The sequence below is a fragment of the Vigna umbellata genome, chromosome 1 (genome assembly GCF_029865625.1).
Source record: "Vigna umbellata cultivar VRB3 chromosome 1, Vumbellata_1.0, whole genome shotgun sequence".
NCBI lineage: Eukaryota > Viridiplantae > Streptophyta > Magnoliopsida > Fabales > Fabaceae > Vigna > Vigna umbellata.
In genome coordinates, this window is record NC_142165.1 from 2,453,977 (window position 1) to 2,479,535 (window position 25,559).

Below are 25,559 nucleotides of genomic sequence, written 5' to 3' on the forward strand. Positions count from 1 at the left end.
GAAATCTTTAGTCTAAGACATGTCTATGACTCCTAACTCTCTTCTAAGTTCATAGAATCTATCTTTAGGCAAGACTTTTGTGAAAATATCTGCTAATTGATTCAAAGTATCAATATATTCTATAGAGCAATCACCTTTTTCGATATGATCTCTTAAGAAGTGATGTCTTATCTCTATATGCTTAGTTCTAGGGTGCATTATGGGGTTCTTGTTTAGGTTTATAGCACTAGTGTTGTCACATTTTAGAGGAATGTGATCAAGGAAGATATCAAAATCCTCTAATTGTTGTTTCATCCACAAGATTTGGGCACAACAATTGCCTGCAGCTATATATTTAGCTTCAGTGGTAGATAGGGCTACACATGCTTGTTTCTTTGAGTGCCAAGACACTAAAGAACAACCTAGAAAATGACAAGTACCACTAGTACTTTTCCTATCTATTTTACAGCCCCCATAATCTACATCAGAATAACCAACTAAGCTAGGCAATGCATCAAAAGGATACCAAAGTCCAAAAGAGATAGTTCCTTTAAGGTATTTCAAGATTATCTTAACAACAGTTAAATGAGATTCCTTAGGATTTGCTTGGTACCTAGCATATACACACACACTTTGCATAATATCTGGTCTACAACAAAGATCCTATCATCCCTCTAAAGCAAGTTTGATTAACTTCTTCTCCAGATTCATCCTTATCTAAGTAACAAGTAGTCGTAATAAGAGTGTTGGCTTCTTTATAAGTATCCATTCCAAATTTCTTAAGTACTTCTCTACAGTATTTGGTTTGGGACACAAAGGTTCCCCCTTCCATTTGCTTTATTTGTAGTCCTAAAAAGAAATTCAGTTCACTCATCATAGACATCTCAAACTCACCTTGCATTATATTTGCAAAACCCTCACATAATGAACCATCAATAGATCCAAAGATAATATCATCCACAAACACTTGAACAAGTAAAATATGTTTTCTTACTTTCTTAATGAATAAGGTTGAATCAACCTTTCCTCTAGAAAAATCATTTTTAATCAAGAAAGTACTAAGTCTTTCATACCAAGACCTAGGTGCCTATTTAAGGCCATACAATGCCTTTTTCAGTTTAAACACATGATAAGGAAATTTAAAATCTTCAAATCTAGGAGGTTGACTAACATATACCTCATTTTTTATAAAACCATTCAAAATTCACTTTTTATATCCATTTGATACAATTTAAATTTCATCAATGATGCATAAGCAAGTAAAAGTCTAATTTCTTCTAACCTGACTATTGGGGCGTAGGTCTCATCATAATCTATACCTTCCTCTTAACAATAGCCCTTTGCAACTAGCCTTGCTTTGTTCTTTGTAATGTTTCCATCTTCATCAAGCCTATTTCTGAACACCCATTTTGTGCCAATGACTTGATAGTCTTCTTTTCTAGGAATAAGTTCCCAAACGTCATTCCTTACAAATTGGTTTAATTCTTCTTGCATAGCAATGCATCACTTATCATCTTGAAGAGCTTCTTTTATGTTCTTGGGTTCTACTATTAGACAAAAATTATTTAAATTACGTCTAGTAGTTACCCCTTTTGAAATGTCTTCAATGATGTTGTCCAAAGGGAGGCCACGTGGTTGTTTATAGTTCTTAGGATCCACTTCTTGATTTTGAGTTTGTCTATGATTATTTTCGTTTAAGTACATCTCTTCAAGAGCTTCCCTTAAGTAATCCTCATTTCCTGCAATAGGTTTGTTCGACTCAAGAGGGTTTACCTCAAGGTCCACAATTTCATCAAAGACAACATGTATTGACTCCTCAATTATTAAAGTTCTTCTGTTAAATACTCTATATGCTTTGCTAGTTAATGAGTAACATAAGAAGATAGCTTCATCAAATTTAGCATCAAATTTTCCTAAATTATCTTTACCGTTATTCAATACAAAGCATTTGCACCCAAAGATTCTTAAATGAGACACATTTGGTTTTCTACCTTCAAACAATTCATAGGGAGTTAACTTAAGAATGAGTCTAATAAGCATCCTGTTCAACACATAACAAGCAGTACTAACTGCATCAACCTAAAAATATTTAGGTACATCAGATTCATTTAAAAGAGTTCTAGCCAATTGACCTATTTTTCCTTTCAACAACCTCATTCTATTGAGGAGTTCTAGGAGCAGAAAAATTATGAGTAATTCCATACTTATCACAAAATTTTTCAAAGGATTCATTTTGAACTCACCATCATGATCACTTCTCAAAGTTTTGATTTTCAAATCCTTTTCATTTTGAACACGTTTTGCAAAAGTTTTGAATGCTTTAAAAGCTTCATTTTCAAAGTTAAAAAGAGGGTCCAAGTAAATCTAGTATAGTCATCAACAATTACAAGTGCATAATAGTTCCCACCAAAACTTTTAATTCTAGATGGACCAAACAAGTCCATATGCAAAAGTTCTAAGGGTTTTAATGTAGAGATCATGCTTTTGGATGAAAAAGAAGATTTTGTTTGTTTTCCTTTTTGACATGTAGAACATAATCACCTTTTGCCATTCGACTTGGTTCCTTACTGCCTTTCATTACTCGGTTTGAACTGTTTGGTCTCGACATGTTTTACGTGCTCTCGGTCATGTCCTCCACTACTCGGTCTTGGTCATAACATTACCACTCGGTCCTATGTTCCTAGTCGTGACTGCTCATGTCCTGACTGCTTGGTCTTGGTCATGAAGTCTACCGTTCGGCTTGAGAAATTGGTTGAGAAGCTAGAAATGTTTGTTGCACAGAAGAGGCAATGGGCTGATGATGTTGGGAACTCAAATTCAAAAAAAGATTATGACATGTTAGTTGATGATTTTGGGACCAGTAATTCACAAGAAGATTATGAGGTAGTAGTTTCATCTATTGCGAAGTCAAATTCTAAGAAAGAGTCAGAGATTGAAGGTGATGATGTTGAGAAGTCTAATTCTGAGAATATTTTTGACGTTACACCTGATGGTGTTTGAAAAAGTTTCAATGAAAAAGGTGGTGATGTTTTAGGTAATGAAGAGATGGTTACTGAAAAATCTGACATGTACACGCGTTTAAAAGCTCAACGTAGGAAGTGTGTGAAAAGTCTTGTTTTGAAAACCCCCTTGGACAAGATTAGATAGGAAAAATCGTAGGCGCATTGTATAGTTTATGAACTTGTTTGTCTTTGAATATTAGTTTGAAATGATAAATACTGTTACCAAACACAATTGTAATTTTGAATGATGTTAAGTGTTGTATTTTTTTGATGAATAAAGGTTGAATATATGATCCATTTGTAATTGTTATTGAGTTGTTCATTTTCCAGGTTCAATGAATTTGATTTGGGAATACATTAATTTTTATGTTGTTTTTGTTGATAAGGGCAATTGAAAACCATGTGCTTCATTAGAGATAAGCAATAACTAAAACAATTTTGAAGTCAATGTTGTAAAACACTAGATTTTTTACTATAGTAAGTGGTTATTCCATTGAAAACTTCTGGTTGGTTGTCACAGATTTTTTGAACAACAATAAAATGATGAAACTGATTTCAAGTGGTTTAATATCAATAGTTGAGTAAGCAATTAATGTGCATCCGGTTATTTGGTTAAAGGGACTGATATTATGCACAATAGTTATTTGGTCATTTTAAATGCTTTGCTTTTTTGCTCTAGTAAGTGGTTATTTCATTGAAAATTTGTGGTTGGTCGTCACAGATATTTCATACAACAATAAATTGATGAACCTGATTTCAATTCGTTTGATATCAATAATTCAGTAAGCAGTTAATGTGCATTGCATGATGTGGCGAAATGGACTGGTATTATGCATAATAGTTATTTGGTCATTTTAATTGCTCTGATTTTTTGTTGTAGTAAGTGGTTATTCAATTCCAAATTTGTGATTGGTTGTCTAAAACATTTATTACAAAAACAGAATACTTCAAATGGATATAACTGGCAGAGTATAAATATAACATTTGTGTAGAATGTTTGTAAATATGACATTCATTTTCACCACATCTTTTCAAATCACATGACCAAAAAAATGTCAAAACATAGATGTGAGGAATTTAATCGTAAGTGTGAAATTTGTTATCCAAATACATTATCAATATTAGTTGTGGACGATTGCGTGTTTTGCATGTCATTGTGTAATGATGTCAGCAGTGACATGAACCCAGGGGATTGCACAGTTGATACTTGCATGACAGAACAAGAGTATAAAATGACATTTAAATATATGCACGTCATACTAAATGTTAAATCAATAGAGTATGAAAATGCAATTGAATCTTATTGGTCCAATTGAGTTGGGTGTTGTGTAATGTGTGTTTAGTGTGACATCAATGTTGTTGCTGAATGTTGTATTTGGTACGTCCATCATTTTTTCCTTTATGAGTAGCCGGTATGAAGTTAGTTTAAATTGCATTAGTTTGGAAATTTTTACATCACCAAATGTTTATTGCAACTAATAATGCTAAGAATTAATAAAATAATTATTTACACCAATATCAATGGATGTTCTAATACTGCCTTTTATTGATGGTTTCTTCCTTATTAGTCTCTCAGTTGTTGATTTCAACCTTCTTGTCCTAAGTCGACCCTTTCACTTCACATATTTAGGGCTTTGGATTTGAACATTGTTTGCAGTTGTGTCTACATCATGGCCTATGGTAGTATCATACAGGTGTTCTTCTTGTATGTGGTTGTTGTTATTAACGTTTGGTGAAGGTGAAATTTGTAGGCCATGCTTGTCTACAAATGAACTAAGGTTGTCAAGCAATAATTGTGTCATGTGTATTGACTCACAGGAAATCTCAGCAATATTTCCAAAAGTCTTAATTAAGTTATCATATCGTTCAATATGTGGATCCTTTTCCTTGTTGTTGTATGTTGCTCTAATATACATGTGCTTTCTGCAGATACTTTTACACCATCTTGTGAGTATGTAATTAGCACAAAGCTCTGTTACTTGCTCTTGTGCCAAAACACATACACAATGTCTACATATAATGCCCCTAAACTCAAAAAGCGAACAACTACAATTAACATCCATTATGTCTCGCTGAAATGTAATCATGAATACCCTATCTTACTTTATTTCATTATTAATGGAGTCCTCCATGACCTTGTACAATGATGAATTATCTTCTACGACAACACCATCAATGAAACAATTAATTTTACCTCTAAATTTGGACTGTATTTTTGCAAACTTAGCATGTGTGTAATGCTTTTGGAATTGTCGCTCTATGAATAATTGTGAACCGCATGCAAGAGTTGTGTTTAATTACGTGAAGTCAGCTTAAGTCTCTTTCTCTATCTTGTGTTGTAGTGCATTATCATATTGTTTAACAAATTCTTGAAGAGTAGTGCGTGAGTTAATATATCCATCAAAAAATTCATTCATGCTCTCGCTTCTTTGAGTTGTTGACATGCCAGCCCAAAAAGTGTTTCTCAAGTAACAACGAACCCACTTACATCATTCTCCGTAAAGTGAAGAAAGCCATTCATTCGTGTCAAGTGAAAATGTTGTTATCATCCTCTCCCATCCATAAGCAAAACTATCAACTGAATCAGAATTATACACAACTTGCTTAAGTTGTCGCTTGATATCTTTGTAAGCTGCATAACCTTGTAACTTCTCAGGTATTTTTTTCATTATATGCCACAAGCACCACCTATGACGAGTGTTAGTAAACATGAGTTCTATGGCTTTCTTCATTGCTTTGCACTGATCCGTAACAATTCCTTGGGGTGGTCTGTTCAAACCGAAGCCATGAATTAAATAGCCAAACAAATGAATTTATGTTCCTCTGAACATAATAAACCACAACCTAACAATATAGATTGGCCATGATGGTTTACACCAACGAAAGGAGCAAATGACATGTCGTACTTATTTGTTAAGTATGTTGTGTCAAAAGATATGACATCACCAAAATACTCACAAGATGCCCTACTTCGTGCATCAGTCCAAAACACATTTAGTATGCGGTTGTCGTCATCCACATCAATGTCGTAAAAAATATCCTTATTTAATTCTCTCATGGAAGAGAAATGGTTTACGAGTGTCGTAGCATCACCATCTTTTGATAAGGCTGTTCTTTGTTTGATCACATAATTTCTAACATCATGTTCGACAAATTTCATGTTCTCGTAACCTCCTGCAACACAAACCAAGGACCAGAAACTCTTGTTTATCCTAACTCATGCTTTGGCATTCAAGTCTAGAGTTCTTTTGACGTTGAGATTCATCCTTTTATTGCCTCGGAACAATCTCGACTTTGTTGGACTAAGATCATGACTATGTACATCATCAAATCCTGAAATGTACTACTTATCATTTCTTTTTGATACAATCATTCGAGCTGCACAATCGTTAGCACATGTTGGACGTCCAATCATTTGATTCTGAATGGGGGACACATATTTTCCAACCCTAGAACACACCATCATGAAGTAACATAATTTGTTCTTGTTGTTCTTCCTTGAACTCCTTGTACGAATTCCAAAACCCTTTGATATTGCATATTGTCTATAAACTAACTTGACTTCATTAATAGTTTCAAAAACCATTCCAATTGTTGGAGGGATTGAGTGAGGTTGAACACTGTTTTCATTTAATTCTTCTTCTGGTTTGTCATGTTGTTCATCAAATTGAATATCATCCAAATAACCACATACAATCAATACAAAAATGATTACTTACATTCAATCAATACAAAAATGATTACTTACTACACTAATTAATATCATCCTTCATATTCAACTTAATAAATTTTGTAGATGTCCATAATCATTTGAAGAAATAACCACATACCAATGAGCAAATAACCACTTACTGCACCATTAAATGTTGTTCATGAATGTGAATTTCATCCAAAGATGTATTTATATGTCCTCCATCTACTTGCTTTTCATACATTAATTGAGTGCAAAAAATAGAACTACAAACCGAACTAATGAATGTCATCCTTAATTTTCAACTTCATCAATCTTGTAGATGTACATAATTATTTGAAGAAATAACCACATACCAATGAGAAAATAACCACTTAGTGCACCATTAAATGTTGTTCATCAATGTGAATATCATCCAAATATGCATGTATAAGGTCCATCTACTTTGTTTAAGTACATTAATTCAATACCCCATTTATTGGTAATTACTGCACTAGTTAATATCATCCTTCAAAATGAACTTAATAAATTTTGTAAATGTAAATAACCAGTTTAAGAAATAATCATATACGAATGACCAAATAACCATTTACTGTACCATTAAATGTGTTCACACGTACACTATGGAATGATTTCTATCACACTTAACATTAGAAACCATTATGTCATCTCTATGAATTAAAAGAGGTAATAAATTCAAAAATTACACTGAGAACAATATGAGAAATACAAGGAAGATGAAAAACCTTTTGGGCAAGTCAAAATGTTTTTTTTTTCAATATAAAGTTGTAATAACTCACCTATTTAATAAAAATGCAATGGTTGTTTAGATTAATGCACTTCAATAAATGAGTTTGAGCTCTCCATTCACTCATCTCGTGTCCTACCAATATTAGGGTTTATGGTTGAGCAAGAACTTCATTGCGTTGGAAACAACATTGTCACGACCTTTCATTCCAATCCAAACATGAAAAAATGTGTGGGTCATTAAGTTTTGGCAGAGGCATTAAATGGAGAGTCATTCCATGACTTCTATCACAAGCAATCACAATTAATGCTTCATAGGGGCATTTTCGTAATTGCAGAATTCCCTTATTAAAAGTTGTCATGGGGTGGGAATACGAAACATTTCTCTGCAAAGGAGGCACAATATCTGCGTTTGAAGGTATGCCCAATGTTAAGGTTACATTTCCTTCACCCCCAACTAATTCTTTACTTAGCTAAGACATCGATTTTCTTTGCTTATGTCCACATCCTCTTCATTTTTTATTTTTGTGAAGAACAAAACAGAGTTTGGTAGTTGTTTTCCTGGTTTTCAATTTTCCCCCAATTGTTTAGGTTACATTTGCTGCACTCAACCAATTGTTTGCTTGGCTAAGACATCCATTTACTTAGTTTATGTTCACTTCTTCAATTTTTTCTTTGTCTCATGCATAACTCATAGGATTTAGGGTAATAGGATGTAATGGGCATAAGATAGAACCCGAACGATATAAAGCCAGGGAATCGAACGATAGAAAGGAGGGACCGAATGGTAGAAAGGAGGGAACCGAACGGTAGACAACCATATGACATAATGTTGTGGTTACATTTCGTTCACATTGAACCAATACTTTGCTTAGCTAATACATTGTTTTAGTTTGTTTAAGTTGACTTCCTCTTCAATTTTTTGTTGTCAACAATAACATACAACAATTGAGGCTTGGGAACATCTTGATATTGACGAAAGTGATCTTGATAGTTTTATTCGTCGTTGCAATTCTAATACAGTGTCATTTCGCGCCCTGCTGGTGTCACTGAGGCAACTATGGTTAACCGACAACTGAATGGAAACATTCCCACACAAGAATTTTTGAGTGACATAGCAAAAGCTAGTTTTGATCACGACTTCAAATCCAATGCTTGGGTATGACTGAAAAATTCATTGACATCCATGGTAAGTACACTAATTGGGAGTTCATGTTCATAGACAATAGTAATTTTCCATTTGAGGAAGATTATGGAAATAATAATTTCATTTGCAAGATTGTTGGTTAAACATGACGTTAAGCATATCTCAACCCTTGATTCGTTGAGAGGAACTTGTAAGGTATCTTTGTTGCGATGTCTTGTTAAAGCTTGTGAACATAACGAACTGGGTGACATGAAAATAACAATTTGGGTTGGTTGATGTATATTGTTAATGGGTTTAGTGAAATGTTTATTTACTTTGACTACCATCTTGAACTATTTTTGTGGGAAATGAACCTTTTTCTTAACAAGATCCAACAGGGACTGTAAAAGCAAGTTTTCACCACAAGACCATTGATCATCTTGAAATAGGTCCACACTTAAAAGTTGGAAGTGTCAAAATCCTACAAGATGTAAGTATATTTTTTCTGATAAATAATTAGCTATTAACCTTATATTCCTACATCAATATATGGAGTCAACCAATAATGTTTGAACAGGTTGCAATTTTTTCACCAATACGCGGAACATACTATCTTAACATAACTCTTAAGAATATTGTTAAGGTAAAGTTTACAATATTTTGTATTTTACTGTTATATATATTGTGAACTTTTTTTAGAACTTTGAATTATAGTCTCCAATTGTGCAGGTTTTTGGAAGTGATATTGACTGCCCAACTGATGACCTAGTACGTCTATCAATACCAATTGTTACCAACAAGTCTCCAACACGTTCCGTTGATGACATCCTTACGAAATTCATTTCACCTCTTCACAGCGACAAACCTGAAGGCAGTGGATCAAACAAGAACAATAAAAATGCAACAAATTGAAGAATTTCATAATTTGCTTATTTGTATTTCAGATTTATCGTTATTGTCAGTTTTGAATATTGTGCGTGTTTACATGGATGTGTTATTTAGTAAAATTTTTGAAATACTAAAGTTAGCTTCATCAATGTGTTGTTGCATTAAGTGCTTATGTAATGTTTGTTATGTTATAAGTTTTATATGATGTTCATGTGATGAAAAAAATTTGATAAATTGGTGTAATACCTAGTTATTCCTTCTTCAGTATGTGGTTATATATTAACGTGGTTATATATTAACGTGGTTCTGTACAACTTACAAAATGACTAATAACGAAATTAATTGTCATTTAATGTTGCAATTGAATAACTCTTAAACCATAAGAGAATGATTAACAACGAAGTAGAATGATTACAACAAATAATTATGAGCAGCCCAAAAGAATCAAAGACAGATGGTACAACTGAGTCAAAAAATGATTTCAAAAGTAATCATCCAGTAAGTGGTTATGTCTTAAGTGTTTTGTGGTTATTTGTTAAGGTCGTTATGTACAAATAAAAAAATGCTTTAGTTCAATATCAAGGATCATACTACTTTGTTTCACTAAGTTCTTGTGAAATAAAGGGTATGTTGTGTAGTATGAAATTCGTTATAAACAAGAAATGTAGTGGTTCTTGACGATACATTTCATCACATTCGTTGCTGCAGTAATTGGTTATGTTGTTAGACGTATGTGGTTATTTCTAAATCGGGTTTTGTAAAACAATGAGTCGTTAAATTCAATATCAATGTTCAAATTTTTTGGTGCAGTAAGTGGTCATATGGTAAGCTTTATTTGGTTAATTACTGAATTGCTTATGTACAACAATAGAAGTGTTTAAATTCAATATCAATGTTCAATTTTTTTGGTGCAGTAAGTGGTTATATGTTTAGTTTTATATGGTTATTTACTCAATAGCTTATGTACAACATATGTTCTGGTTCTTCAGTACACATGTATTGATGCAGTAACTGGTTATGTACTCAGTCCTATGTGGTTATTTCTGAGAGGTGTTCTGTACAATAATAAAACTGGTTAAGTTGAATATGAACCATCACATTTCTAAGGTGCAGGACGTGGTTATATGGTAACTCTCATGTGGTTATTTTCTTAATTGGTTATGTACAACAAATGTTGTGGTTCTTCACTATTCATTTAATCACATTTATTGGTTCAATAATTGGTTATGTACTAAGACATATGTGATTATTTCTTAAGTAGGTAATACTCGGACGTTTGTGGTTATTTCTTAAGTAGGTTATGTACAAGTACAAGAAATGCTTCAATATGTGGTTTTGTATGGTTACAACTACAACAACATCATTCATTGAAGTTGTTCACCATACCCAAAATAGACATTCAACATTTAAACATTTTCATTGTTCACCATACACAAAATGGACACTGGTTATTTAAACCTTTTCATTCACTGGTGCTGCAACTACATAAAGTGTCATTGGTGCTACTAGTACATAGCAAATGCAATTTGTGGTCCTTCATTAAACACACTAAACAACTTCAAAACCAATAAGGAAAATTGTATCCAAATCTATCATATTCCAGCAATTACATTACAAGTTCTATCCCTTCTTCAATGTCTTCAAGTTGTTAATGTTGTCCTACTTCATCACTTCTTCACACTACTACAAAATTGACTATAGATAGCGCTTAATAGATAGCCTTTTTCTAATAAGCGCTATCTATTAATGTGCAGAACAATAGATAACGCTTATTTAAACAAGCACTATCTATAACTATGACAATAAATAGCGCGTATTTAAAAAAACGCTATCTATAATTATTTAATATTATTTTTTTAATTAATAAATTGAAATATATCCATAGATAGCACTTTTTTTGAAAAAGTGCTATCTATGACAATTGAATAGATAGCACGTTTTTAACTAAGCGCGATGTATTGTGACCCAATAGATAGCACTTTTTAGAATGTGCGCTATCTATAACGATTAAAAATTTTTCCTCTTCACGCTACTAGGAGTACTCTTGCAATTTGATGTTCACTTCATTGCTGCTTAGCGCTGCTCCTAGGTTTCATTCGTGCTGCTCCTCCGTTTCATTCGCGCTGCTCCTCCGTTTCATCACTAGTTAGGGCTCTTCTCCTCTGTTTCATCAGCGTAGGGCTCCTTCTCCTCCGTTCATCAGTGCGTTAGGGCTCCTTCTTCTCCGTTTCATCAGTGTGTTAGGCTCCTTCAGTAGTTCTCCTTCAATTTGACGTGTACGTCTTTGCTCACTCTTTCAGTGCACTCCCGTTTTCAACAGTGTGTGTGGCCTTTGCTCCTTCGTTTTAGGACTTTCGTTTTCAGGTATCACATTCCCTCTCCCTCGTCTTCTCGGCTTCGTTTCTCCTTTGCTTTATTTTCATGAAAACACGTTTTTATCAGGTGTTGATCGCGCCATTGGTGTAGAATCTGTGTTCGTGCACTAGGTTTAGGAACCCATTGTCACTCGCTTCTATGTTAGGGCAAACGCTGAGGGAGAACGACACTCCTCTAGTGAGTTTTTAAATTTTGCAATTGTGTTATAGTTATAGTTATTTTATTTTAGCACATAGGTTGCGTGAATATTTGGGTTTGGTGACTCTGTTTTGCATGAGTGAGACTAATTCTTAGTGTAAGTATGGAACAACTTGGATTAGTGTGTGTGTGTGTGAGTGTTAGGAAGAGGGAATGTCAATGTAACAGAGGGGAGAAGGGTAGTTGCAGAGAAAGGTTGAGAGAAGGTGAGGTTAAATGTTTGATTGGAAGTGTGAGGTGAGAGAAAGGATTAGGGGGTCAATGAGATTTATAGGTGTGTGCTAATCAGAATTAGAGTGTGTAGGATGTAGTATTGAAGGTGTTTGGTGTCTTGTTTTCTTTGTTTGATTTTATTGAATAGATTGTAAAATTTAAAAGAAAAAAGAAAGACTGGATGTATTTGGAATTGACATGACATTTGACTTGATTTTACCTAGTTGTCAGCTGTAAGTTTACATGGGAAGGCATTTCTTAACTTGCCTGGTTGAACTGAGAATAGTTTTTTTACTTCACATCGTGTGGTATAGTATATGTAAAAATTATATTTGGAAAATTGGTAATGTAACCTAGGTGGTAAATGATGGTCTCTTTGTTTAAGTGTGGTAGAATAAGTTGTTTAATAAGAAGGTAAATGCATGCAGCTTGCCCTTCTTGTAGTTGAATGAAAGTTTTGATCATATTTATTGTTTCGTTAATTATTGAAATAAATTATCCATTTAGATATTGTTTGATTCTAACCATGGTGATACTTTTGGAAGCTAAACTTGTCTTACATGTGTGAGGCATTGGCATATTACAATACTCTGTTCTCTTAGACAATGGCCCAGTGCTTTTATTGTGCTGAGTTTGGAATATTTGTAGCTTCCAGTTCCAATTAATGTTAAACACATGTTCCTCTTTGTCACAATTTGAGGTAGGATTAGTCACTTTGTTACAATTTGTTGATGTGCTACAATTTGTTGCTAAGTTTTTAGTGCAATCTTCTCTTCCATGAGGGAAAGCAACAGGAAACAGAATTTAAGCCCACACTTACCATTTTTTTTCTCTTTTGTCACTTACTATTCTATCTCTTTATTCTCCACTAACCTCTGTCACTGTTATGGATTTGTAGTTCTCCCTCTAGGAACTTACCAACACCACCACATTCCAACAATGTTTTTTCTATTTTCTCTTTCTCCCAAATAGATTTAGGATTCAATAAAATAATTTTAAGATGCTCAATCATCACTTTCAACAGTTCTCCAACTTACTTGCTGATGATATATTAGTCTAGCATTATTATCAATTAACTGGCTTTTTAGTTGTTCAAGAAAAAATATTAGTATTTGAAAGCTTTGTTTTTATTACATTTGGACTTTGTGTGTAAAGTTGGTTCTCTTTCTTGTTTTGAAGTATTTCATCTGGGGGAAAACTTAATTATATTTGGAGGTTAAGGGCCCTTTTGAGCATAATAATTAGTTGAAGTGATGCAGGGAAATGTCAAGCATAACTCCACATGATAAAGTACTTTTTGAAATGACAAGGAGAATTTAGTGAGTGTTGTAGATCATGTTCAGTCAAAGGAATTTGAATTTTTTATTCAATATTGAGCATTCAAAAATAACTATTTGAATGATAGTTCCAATAAAATAGAAACATAATGATAAACCATAGCTAGATGTTGTATTGTTGTTCCGAAGGACAATAATTATTAGTTGTGTAGAGGTGATAAATTATTCAAGCTATATAACTCTGGTCATACATGTTTGCTGGTATGTTCTCTACTGTTTTCAATAGGAGAGGATTAGAGATAAATGATAAAATAGTTTTACCGAGCAATTAAAGTAGTATGAGTTGTAGGAGGAACAAAGTCTTTAATCTGGCTGTGAACTTTTAATTGTGTGAAGCCAATGGTGTTGATTCTCAAAGTTGTCATGTGTTAGTAATAGAAAATGTTGTTCCTGAAATTAACAATGTAAAAGTGTCACCAATGCATGCTAATTAAACTAATAGGAATGAAGTTATAGAGATTGGCCATGTAGTTATGACTAACACATTGTATAATTTCTCTTCAATATTGTTTTAAAGACATGTTACTGAAAGAATTGAAGTGTAATGGTGATACTTGATGTTACTAAATCAGTAGTATGCTAAGAACATGGTTAACTAACATCTGGTTGTCACACTAGATATTGTTATCCTGCTCGAATGGTTATGCGGTGATTACTTTATAGTACAAATGCATGCTATCATGAATCCTATAGTATGTGCAAATAACAAGTTTTTTGGTTATCTATGTTAAGCTGCTAGAATTAGCTATTTAGTATTATTCGCTGAATTGACTGGCTGAGTTATGTGTTTGGTGAGTTTCCATGTTTTATCATGTTATAACGTATATATAAATTTGTTTAATTGTGACTTGAGTTTGAAATGTGATCAACAATAGTGTGTTACTGATTTTTGATGTCCATAAGGAATAGATTAATTAGGAGGGATGCTTCTAAATGATAAATTGCTGGAAGTCTTGTGCTTTGAGGTGGTACACTATGTGCCATATAGCTCTATTATGAAAAGCAAATGGAGGTCACCAAAACAATGCTCGTGAACTTGAGAGAAAGATTGACCAAAAAGAAAAGATCCTCTAGAGAATATGAGTCTACTAAGCCAATACAATTTTATAAAATCTTCTAATTACCATGTGAAACTATAGGAAAGAGAGAGACAATGAGTTGAAACTATATGTTTCTGAGACAACACAAATGCTTTATTTACACTAAGATAACAAAATTAATACAATAGATAGTGTAGATTTCATATCCTCTGACAACAAGTATATTATCCAGGAATAAAATTGTTCCAAGTAATACATATATAATCTAGATATTCCTTATTATAAAGAATTTGCTCCTCATTTCTATAATTACAGAACTTACAATATATATTAGAGGAATGCAAGGAACTAAATCTTTTCAACACACCCTCTTCTACTGGTTAAAATTAACTAACTATAGAAGTTGTGTTCCTAGCATTTCTATAAGCTAAAACTTCATATAATTATTATTAATAAAATAATATTATTAAATTTATACTAAAATTCATTAAATATTTTAAAAGAAATAAATTTTATTAAATTATAATTATGAATCGATAATTATTTTGTAAATTAATAAAACTATATATATATATATATATATATATATATATATATATATATATATATAATATGGATAAATAAATAAATAACTGTTTTTAAAGTTGTTTAAAAAGTTAATATAATAATTATTAAAATAAAATAATATTATTAAATTCATACTAAAATTCATTATATATTTTAAAAGAACTAATACAACTACTTTTTAATTAATCTTACGGCTACTTCTAGGTAGACAAATACACCTTACCACACAATATTGACCTTAGTGCTTCTATTTAATTAACCACCTTACTGCACATTCCTCTTTGGCCTTATAAGTAGATAAATACTACTACTTTTTAATTTTCATTAACCTTACTGCTACTTCTAGGTAGACAAATACACCTTACCACACAATATTTACCTTACTACTTCTCTTTAATTAACCACCTTACTGCACATTCCTTTTTTGGCCTTCTAGGTAGACAAATACTATCACTTTATTTCTTTTCTTAAGTGACCTTGTTTTCTTTATTTGGGCTCTGATAGAGTATACACTCAACATTAAAGTTGAAGCCTTAATGAATTGCTCTTTCCACAATCATTGTTGCTCCCAAGTAGGCAGATTGTAGTGTGATTTTTATTTACTTGTTGAATTTGAATGCAAGGTGCATTTCCATTTACTTATGATCATCTGAAATTGGTTTGTTTAATTAGATTTATAAATACTTGATTTCATTTTTACTAATTGCATTGTTATTCTTTTTGTAAATTGCAGTTGTGAACTTTTCTTACACATACGGTGTGTTCAAAGTTGAGGTAGGATGAATATTATTTTATAGTTTGTTATTGCAAATAGTGTTAACTTGTATATATTGCTAATACTATATTGACTAATCTTGATATATTAATAAAATATGGACCGAAAATGGATGTTTTGCTAGTCGATTATCAAAAGAGGATGGGGTGAAAGGGTTTCGCAGATTTGCAGTTGAGCATGCAAAAAACCCTAGTCGAATCATTTCTCCTTGCTTGCAGTGTTGTCATTTAAAGGTAGTGAATGCAGATGAGTTAGAAGAGCATTTAATATGCAATGGCATTGATAAAAGTTATTCATGCTGGACCAAACATGGTGAAAATAGAAAAAATCATATGAATAATGATTTTCATCATAATACAAGTTATACACCGAAAGAAACTGACACAACATATGAGTTAGATGATGTTGAGGAGATTGTAAATGTAATCGAAGAGGATATGCAAGATTCTCCTCAAATGTTTGATAGGTTGACAACGGATGCAAAGACACCATTGTATAATGGTTGTACTAGTTTCACAAGACTATCAGCAGTCTTGAAATTATTCAATTTGAAAGCACGAAATGGATGGTCTGATACTAGCTTTACTGAATTACTATCACTTATAAAAGATATGCTACCACAAGATAATGTGCTTCCTAGTCGAATGTATGATGCTAGAAAAATATTAAGCTCTATTGGGATGAGCTACGAGAAGATTCATGCTTGTCCAAATGATTGCATTCTTTTTCGAAATGAATATGCCCCATTGGATAAATGTCCTAAATGTATGACATCGCGCTATAAGAAAAATTTAGTGCCGAGCAAAGTGGTATGGTATTTTCCTATAATACCAAGATTTAGGCGCATGTATCGTAATGAACAAGATGCAAAGAACTTAAGATGGCATGAAAATGTAAGAATACGTGATGGAAAGCTTCGACACCCTGCACATTCTCCCCAATGGGCAAAAGTTGACCATGATTACCTTAATTTTAGGAAAGAACCATGAAACCTACGTCTTGCTTTGTCTACTGATGGAATAAATCTGCATGGTATGCAAAGCAACTCGCATATCACGTGGCCTGTGGTTATGATTATATATAACCTACCTCCATGGCTATGCATGAAAAGGAAGTTCATGATGTTGTCCATGTTAATTCCAGGTCCAAAACAACCAGGGAATGACATAGACATATACTTGACACCTCTTATTGAAGACTTGAAGGATATGTGGAACGAAGGTGTAGAGGTGTATGATGGGTATACGGAAGAAAGTTTCCTACTAAGGGCAATGTTGTTTGGCACAATTAATGATTTTTCGGCATATGGTAATCTATCTGGATATAGTATCAAAGGGAAGCGTGCATGCCCTATATGTGAAGATAATACAGATTGGGTGCGATTGGAACATGGTAAGAAAAATGTATTTCTTGGGCATCGCAGATTCTTACCTTCAAAGCACCGTTATCGAGGATGGAGAAAAGCATTTAATGGGATGACAGAAGAACGTAGAGCTCCAAAATTGTTGTATGGTGATAAAGTTTTTGAAAAAGTAAAGGATATAAACAACAAATTTGGTAAGCCTTTTACAAGAGATCTAGTCACAAGTGGGTGGAAGAAAAAGTCTATATTTTGTGATTTGCCATATTGGAAATCCTTGTACGTTAGACATTTCCTTGATGTGATGCATATCGAAGAAAATGTATTTGATAGTGTCATAGGTACGTTGGTGAACTTTCCTGGAAAGTCTAAGGATGGCATCAAAGCAAGGTTGGACTTAGTTCAAATGGGAATTCGAACAGAATTGGCACCAATAAAGAAAGGTAAACGTCAATATCTACCTCCAACAGCTTATACTCTATCTAGAAAGGAAAAATTGTGTTTTGTAAGTTTCTACAAGGAGTTAAAGTACCAGAAGGGTATTCATCAAACATTAGGAACTTAGTATCTATGAAAGATCTAAAGCTAATAGGGTTAAAGTCTCATGACTGTCATGTTATGATGGAGCATTTGTTAGCGATAGACATACGTTCCATTTTTCCTAAAAAGGTAAGATGGACCATAACTAAACTATGTTATTTCTTTAGAGCCATATGTAGCAAAGTGATTGACACTGGAAAATTGCAAGCACTAGAAAGAGAAATTATTGTAACTTTGTGTGAGCTTGAAATGTATTTTCCACCTTCTTTCTTTGACATAATGGTTCATGTCACCATTCACTTAGTTAAGGAGACACAATATTGTGGACCGGCTTATATGAGATGGATGTATCCAATGGAGCGATATATGAAGATATTAAAGGGTTATGTGAAAAATAGAAGTCGACCAGAAGGATGTATAGTGGAACGATATATACTTGAAGAAGCTATTGAATTTTGTACTGATTACCTCTCTAATGTTGAATCAATAGGACTTCCAAATTTTCGACACTTAGCAAGAACCACAGGAGAAGGGATTTCTAGAAATACCATAGTGACCATAAGCAGGAAAGATTGGGAGTAAGCTCAATTGTATATCCTACACAATGACGATGAAGTTAAGGCATATGTTGAGAGACACAAAGACATGATTACAAAATTAAATTCAACTAGGACTGACCAGTGGATATGTAGAGAACACAATGCAACTTTTATACAATGGCTAAAAAGTCACATTTTTGCAGAGTTAAATGTGAAATCCTCTTTAATTTCTGACAGATTGAGATGGTTAGCCAATGGTCCAAATTTTCAAGTCTTCTCTTACACTGGTTATATGATTAATGGGTGCACATTTTACACTAAAGACCGAGATGATCAAAGTACTATGCAAAATAGTGGTGTAACTTTGGTGGTTGAATCTATGCACATCTCATGTGCTAAAGATAGAAGTCCTACATATGCAAATATGTCATATTTTGGGGTAATTGAACTTATATGGGAGTTGGATTACACCACATTCCGGGTACCCATATTTGGTTGCAAGTGGGTTGATAATAATAATGGAGTTCGACAAGATGAAACAGGATTTATGCAAGTGAATTTTAATAAAGTGGGGTACAAAGATGAGCCATTTATTTTAGCATCAAAAGCTCAACAAATATTTTATGTTACTGATCCGGTTGATGTCAATTGGTCAATTGTGTTGTTGACCAATAAAATAAACGATCCTTCCAATGATGATATAGAAGATGAATATACAAATATTGAAGATGATCCTTTGTATCAAATATCATATGATGATGATCCAATAACAGATGATATCTTGTATAGGAGAGAGGATCATAACGAAGGAATTTGGATAAATCCATCATTTTATGTCCATAAGAAACCTAAGTCTTTAAACTTCATATCAAAGAAGAAAAGGTTGGATTTATAAATTTTTATTCTTATGTTTATCCCTTTTTACTGATGTTATCCCTTTTTTTATCTGAATCACTTTTATTACAGGTAAATGACAACTCCTACTGAAGATGATATTCCTTCTCCCAACCAAGCTAAAGGGATGAAAGGTATAGTGATTATGAAGAAGATCGTTCAAGCTAGAAGTGAGGGAAAAAAATTAGAGGTAATGGACATTGTATATTTTTTGGTATATTAGATATGTTACTTTCCTAATTATTGTTCAATATGTACTTATTCATAATATTAGGTTTCATGGAATGCAAAAGGTCAACCCATTGAACCCGGTGGCACAAAGTTCATCAGTTATCTTGGATCCATTGTTCGAGCAAATGTGTCTATAACTTATGATGATTGGAAAGATTCAAGTTTGGATGCCTATAAAGAGATCATTTGGAATAATATACAAGTAATGTTTACTACTTATTTTAAACATATGTGTTATGATTTCCAAACTGTTTTTTTCTAAGTATTTTTTTGGACAACTAACTTTCAATGTAGATACATGTCGTAAGACATTTGTATTAAGGAAGGCAGGGTTGTTGCTTAGGAGTTTTAGGACTTCCTTGGCCCATAAATATCTAAAGGATGACAATGGAGATTATTTAGAGAATCCTCCTAATCAACCTCCTTAGTATTTCTCTTTCTTGCAGTATTTTTCTAGTTGCAGATGTCAACAATATCATGAAAGTCAAATCATTGAAGTTAGAGAAAATTGGTGTTTACATGTAATTAGTACATGCTTATAGGTTATGTTAAGGTGATGTGCTTATAAGTATTGATAGGATATATATGTTATGACACGTAATAGACGACTTAATGATTAACTTTTGAAATATTAGTGTACCAATAATTTGTATTTATATTAATGAACATTCTTTTTGAGACATTTGTCGTATTTTTCTCAATATTTTATATTTTTTTTGTATATAATACCATAATAGAACTAATATTTTATATTTTATTCTAAAATTCATTATTTTTTTTAAAAAAAAAATTGAACCAATAGATAGCGCTTCTTTAAAGAAGTGTTATCTATTGTCAGCATTAATAAACCAATAGATAGCGCTTGTTTAAAGAAGCGCTATCTATTGGTGACTGATAATAGATAGCGCTTTTTTTAGATGTGCTATATATTAATAGATAGCGCACGCATAGATAGCGCTTAAAAAGCGCTATGTATGATAAAAAAAGCGCTATCTATGCACTTTTTTTGTAGTAGTGTCATTGGCTATAGCATTCCACAATTCTTCATTATCGTATTGCTATGAAGATTTTCTTCATGTAATATCCAATCACCAACCATTTGTTGTCGAATAAGTTGTAATTGCTCCTGCATTAATATTACACTTGTCAAATATTACAATTAATAACCTCTTATCATAAATCATATTAAACAATACAAACATATACTTAAACAATACCAACCGTTGTGTAATCGAGCATTTTTCCCCCATCAAATTTAGGTTGGTTGTCCCATAACTCCATATATTTCATCACCAGCAAACCACAATCATACCTACACATTAAACAAAGGTTATAAACATCACATATAAGAGACAACCCAATAAATTGGTTATTGATAAGGTCACTAACGTATTTGGTTGCACTGACAAATCTTCTTTAATCACCTTCAATTCTCGCTCCTTACAATTGGTCTCATTATCAATCATATTGAATAACTCTTGCAGACAACCAACTTTACAAATTTGTATTGAACACATTAAATATTATTGTAAAGCTTTTACTCTAAAATAATACTTGCATCAAAAGAACAAGAGTGCAACACAACTTGTCTTACCATAGCCTTGTCAATAGCATATCTACACCGTCTCTTATGACCAAGAGAATCCAAAATGAACAATTCCCTTGATTGACAATTAACACAATAGTACCACCAATGGTCATCACCCACAGTGGGCACAAACAACTAAAGAACCACAACCACAAACATCAATAATTCAACAACACATGTTATGATAAAGGTGTAAGTTGAAGTACTTACAAATTCAGAAATTAACAAATGATTCAATGAAGAACTTTGAGGTTGGAAGAAATGATGGTAATCTGTTTCTTGCAATGATTGTCGCTTTGTTTTGGGAATCTTCATTCTTTCAATTATCATTGTCTAAAACAATTGCATCCGTAAGATTAGTTCAAACATATGTACTTTAGTACAATGAAATATCAATGAATAATTAACGTACCGCAAAAAATGGATTGAAACAACACTGAGTAATAATTCCTTATTTATGCAATTGATTATTCACAATCATCGCAGTCGCAAACAACATAACCTACACCAAAAGTTCATAACCAATCATTTAATATCCTTTTCACATTTATATTTCATAAATATAACATAATGTACATATTTTTAATCCTAACCATTATATATACTCATCACATAGTAGTTGTACACAACGCTTTTACCTGACTACTTACATGGTATTAAAAAAAACATTGTCTCAAGGATATCCTAACAACCAACCGATACAAACAATGGTACAAATTTTTCAGGTATTACAACTTACAATATTATCAATTTTTGCACGAGGTCGAAAGCATTGCAAGTCTCCTCTAGTTAATATATTGTTTGACACCTCCACCAGTGCTCTATATACACAATAAATTCATCATAAATTTCAATTCTAAAAATATTTATAGATCATTTAATTTATGTATGTAACCATTGTGTTGTGTATAACTTACATATCACCATCATTATAAAGCGCTGAAGTGCAGGTGGTGTAAACACTTGCAAAATCAATGTTGTCATGTGTGGAAGGTCCCTCCATACCATCATTAAAAGATGACATCTCATTGAAAACTTCTTCTTCAAGACGTCTTATTTTCATTTGTAACTCATCAAACCGTTCTGAATGTTTATCAACTTTTCTCCTCAACACCCTTTGCTCTTACACAACTCTACCAAACTCAAAATTGTCATCATTTGACTTGGGATTAGTTTTCCTACCGGAAGTTTGTGATTCCTTTATTTCGTCATTATCCAATTGTTCTTCAGACAAGTTGCATTCCCACAATATCTTGAAAATGAAATACAATTTTACAAATGCTAACAAATCATATTAAGCAAATAACACAACAAATCTAAGGATTATATCAAAAGAAATGGAATTACCTCTGTTTTCCAAAATGCTGACATGGAGCATGTCAAATGAATGTAAGCTCCATGTCAGCATGTCAATGTATCATGACTCTTTATAAAATGGACAACAATCATGCATGATTTATATCTTTTCTATTAGAAGAAAAAAAATACTCTCTCGTGTTTTATTCTTTTCTTTTTGTTATTACAAAAATCGAGGCATTTCTACCCGCAGCTCATATTTTCTTCCTACGCTCCATACTGAAAAAAAAAAGAATTATTTGACACCAAAAACAACCATTTGATAACCCATTGTATGAGTAAAATGATCATAAAGTAAATTTTGAAAAAGAAAAAAATTTTTATATTTGTAAAAAAAAACAGAGTGTAAGATAATGTGACATAGGTGTAAAAGAAAATTGGGTGTCATAAGTATCATTTTATTTTCTAAAATTCCAACTATAATGTCGCTGAAATTAATAGAAAAGGAGAATGTGTTAAATGGTTTAGGTTTGTTGTCTTGTAATGTGTGTCTCAATGGTGGTTGGTGGCGCTTGTTAGAGGTGAACAGGTGTAGGTGGTGGTGGGAGGAGGCTTCGATTCACTACAAGTTGTTTTGTGTATGGTTTGTTTCATGTTTGAGTTATAGTTGCAGATTGTGTAATATGTAAATAATCTGGATTACACAATCCATAATTTAGAAATATTAATATTACTTATATACATTTTGGAGTGGATAATTTAAATTGTAAAATTTGGAATGCACATATACATTTTGAATTGTTCAGAATGAATATTTATATTTTGAATGGTAGAATCCATAATGGGTATATGCATGTTAGATTGTATAATCTAAAATGTAAACATACATTTTAGCTTCTACAATCGAAAATGTAAATATTCATTTTGATTATCATGGTTCTTTATATGTTAATGTGTGTTGAGATTGAAAGTTATTGTCTTGTTTTGCAATGACTATGGAGAAATGAAATATTAGAGTAAAATATCTAATGAGAAAGATTAATTATCGAAATATGGAAGAGTCAAATGTGATGATGTATGAGAAATGAAGAGGAATTGGTTGAAGAAGATTGTCTTTTTTATTTTACAATTGATGAGGTTAGTAGAATTTGATTCGTGTGTGTGAAAAGTTAGTGATATGATATATAATTATGTTGTAATATATATGTGTAGATATTTAGGACCCAAGATGATTTACTTGAATGAGTGTGCAAGATGACTTTTAGTCTTGGTTACGTGACTTTTAGTCTTGGTTACGTAATAGTCATATTAAGGTTTGACACGACAAATAAACAATAGGAAAGGAAGACTTATGTGTTGTTAGGTTGTTAAAGAAAAGGTAAGTACAGAAAATACAAACAGGGATTGAATGTCATTGTAACTGATACAAAAAAGTGTGATTGTCTCTTTAAGTTATGGGATAAACCTATATTTGCAACGGGGAATGTTAGGTTTTGAAGGTATTATGTAGTAGCTGTAATCATGAATTAGATGATACATTAGTTGATCACCCCTATGCTTGTAGATTAACATTGAATGAGTATCCATGTGTATTGACATGACCAAAAATCTAGTCAAGCCAACTAACATATAACTTACTTTAAAAAAGAATAATGATCTGTCATAACAATCAAACAATTATACAATGCCTAATATTCATACAAGATATCACAAAGATGTAGAATTGAAAGGCAACAATTAATGTTGTTGTTGGAGTGTGATACTTATGTTCATTGGAGTAGGTGTAATCAATTTTCACTTGTTGTAACTAAACTTTTTTGGACACACCCCAATTCAGTGAAATTTTTATATGCTTTTAACATTGTATTTTGTTGTGGATAACACAAAACCAACCAATATAGGTTGTCTTTGTTTAAAATTGTAGATTTCACGTCCAATGGATTGACTTTATCTACTACCTTTCTGTTATTTGGAAGTGAACGAGAAAATAACTTTATTTGAGAACTTCAAAGACTTAGCGATCAAATGTGTCCCATCAAGTCATTGCCACTAATAGAGACCTTGCTTTATTAAAAGCAATTAACATTGTTTTCTTTAGGCATTGAATCTTCTGTGTCAGTTCCACATTATTAAAATTATTAAAGCTAAATGCAAAATGTTAGTAGACTATGTTGATAATTGGAAAGTTGTTATGGATGCTTAGGCGACTATTACAGATCATGATGATTCTCATTCATTTGAGGGGTGTATGACACAATTCGAAGTTGTTTGTTTGTCATGGATTGACAGTGTGATGCATGGTAGTTCCACATAGGAGAAATTGGTTAAGTCATGGGTTTATCGTGTGATGCATCTAGGAAATTCAAAAACAAATAGGTATGTAACTATTCCTTGCTTGTTGTTTTATTAATGTTGTAAATGTTGTGGTTGATATCGTGTTGTTGGGTTTGCTATATTCGGGATTGAAAGTGCTCTTTGAAATTTAAAGTAAGTTTTTATAATAGTATTGTTGGGATGTAATAAACAACGTCATAAGACTTCAACATAATGAATTTAAGACATCATTTGAGTGAGTTTATAGATTATGGTATGTATAATGACTTATGGGGTTTGTTTCCAAACATTAATTGATGCATAATACTGAAGAGTACGATTGGATAAAACATGCTGGTTTTGAAAGTGAACACTTTGATTGTACTTTGAGACATACTTAAAGATTACCATGTGCTAGTGAATTAGTTAGATATGTTTTGAGTATCATACCACTAAATGAAGTTCATGTTATGTGGACTAGACTTAGTTTTTTTATTTGTCATCATCTGATTCATCTTCAAATTTATCTATTCAGTAAAAATTTGATGTAATCTTGAATGATTTCAAAGAAGCCAACATTGTTGGTAAGCTATCCAATAAAAGAAAGTTACATGAGATTGAATATCCTAATTTGAATTAGGCTAATGGTTTGGTGAATATTTTCCAATGCTTAGCATTAATGAATGGATGGAACAACTTAAACAATCTTTACTCGTGAACGACATGAAACCGATAAGTTGTTTCATAGTTTACGGTAATTAAATAAATTAAAAATTTTAATACTGACCAATTATTCATAGACAAGTGTAGATAAATGGATGACTATACCCAATATATGATATACCATTGGTAATAGATA

General features: G+C 32.4%; 1 pseudogene; it reads left to right on the forward strand.

Moving 5' to 3' along the window:
* The first annotated feature begins 16,212 nt into the window (after window positions 1–16,212).
* On the forward strand, window positions 16,213–18,421 carry LOC148204392 (uncharacterized; annotated as a pseudogene).
* Window positions 18,422–25,559: the final 7,138 nt, after the last annotated feature.